The sequence below is a fragment of the Pinus tabuliformis genome, chromosome 6, assembly GCF_031772625.1.
Source record: "Pinus tabuliformis cultivar Carrire ecotype Pingquan chromosome 6, CPIR1, whole genome shotgun sequence".
Taxonomy (NCBI): Eukaryota; Viridiplantae; Streptophyta; class Pinopsida; order Pinales; family Pinaceae; genus Pinus; species Pinus tabuliformis.
Genome location: NC_142292.1, coordinates 721,055,633 through 721,056,513, shown reverse-complemented (window position 1 = coordinate 721,056,513; position 881 = coordinate 721,055,633). Strand labels below are relative to the sequence as shown.

The 881-nt window shown below is 28.3% G+C and overlaps 1 non-coding gene across 1 annotated transcript; it reads right to left on the bottom strand.

Annotated features, from left to right (window-relative positions):
* Nucleotides 1-359: 359 nt before the first annotated feature.
* TRNAY-GUA (transfer RNA tyrosine (anticodon GUA)) lies at nt 360-455 on the bottom strand. The gene is made up of 2 exons: nt 419-455; nt 360-395 (listed from the first exon to the last, which is right to left on the bottom strand). It is a non-coding gene; the product is annotated as a tRNA-Tyr (tRNA).
* Nucleotides 456-881: the final 426 nt, after the last annotated feature.

Here is an 881-nt window from a genome sequence, read left to right as displayed (position 1 = left end):
ATTCAATTAAATCCTTTAAATACAATTACTTAATCCTTTAAGTATGAAAATTCTTTGAATAAGTAATATTACAATTTTTCTAAGGCTGGCAGTAAATTTTTTTATTTGCTACCTTTATTGAAAGGATATTACTTTATTTAAAATAATAATAAAAAACTATTATAATTCAAATGTAAAAATTCTTTGAATAAGTAATATTACAATTTTTCTAAGGCTGGCAGTAAATTTTTTTATTTGCTACCTTTATTGAAAGGATATTACTTTATTTAAAATAATAATAAAAAACTATTATAATTCAAATGTAAAAATTCTTTGAATAAGTAATATTACAAATTTATTCTAAATTGGGAGAAAAGTAATCCGACCTGCCGGATTCGAACCAGCGACCTAAGGATGTCAACCAGGACTTTTTATCCCACTACAGTCCTCCGCTCTACCAACTGAGCTAAGGTCGGAATTGGTTAATTTTGTCGTAACATAATCTTATAATTGTGATACGTTGAGGAAATCAGTGAATATCTGAAATTGTGATTAGGTGGTCTCTGAATATCATCAATCAACGCCACCTTAATTTATCAAAGAAAAGTTTCTGTAATTCCTACTGTTGAATGTATCCGTGGCAATTTTAGGCTCTGCTATCAAATGCCACGTTTTTCTTTTTTTTTTGGTTTTTCCTCTGAGGTCAATTTTAGCTAAAGTCTCGTATGACTAGTAAAGCTTTCTACATTTCAAAATAATGTCTTTCTCAAACTATGAGAATGTGTCCTTTCTATTTTCTCTATATCAAGGGATTTAAGGGATGCAACTTTGAGTTAAGTTATATAACTTATTGGCTTAAGCCTCATAATATAGAATGAAGGAATTCAAAAATTGGAAATTAA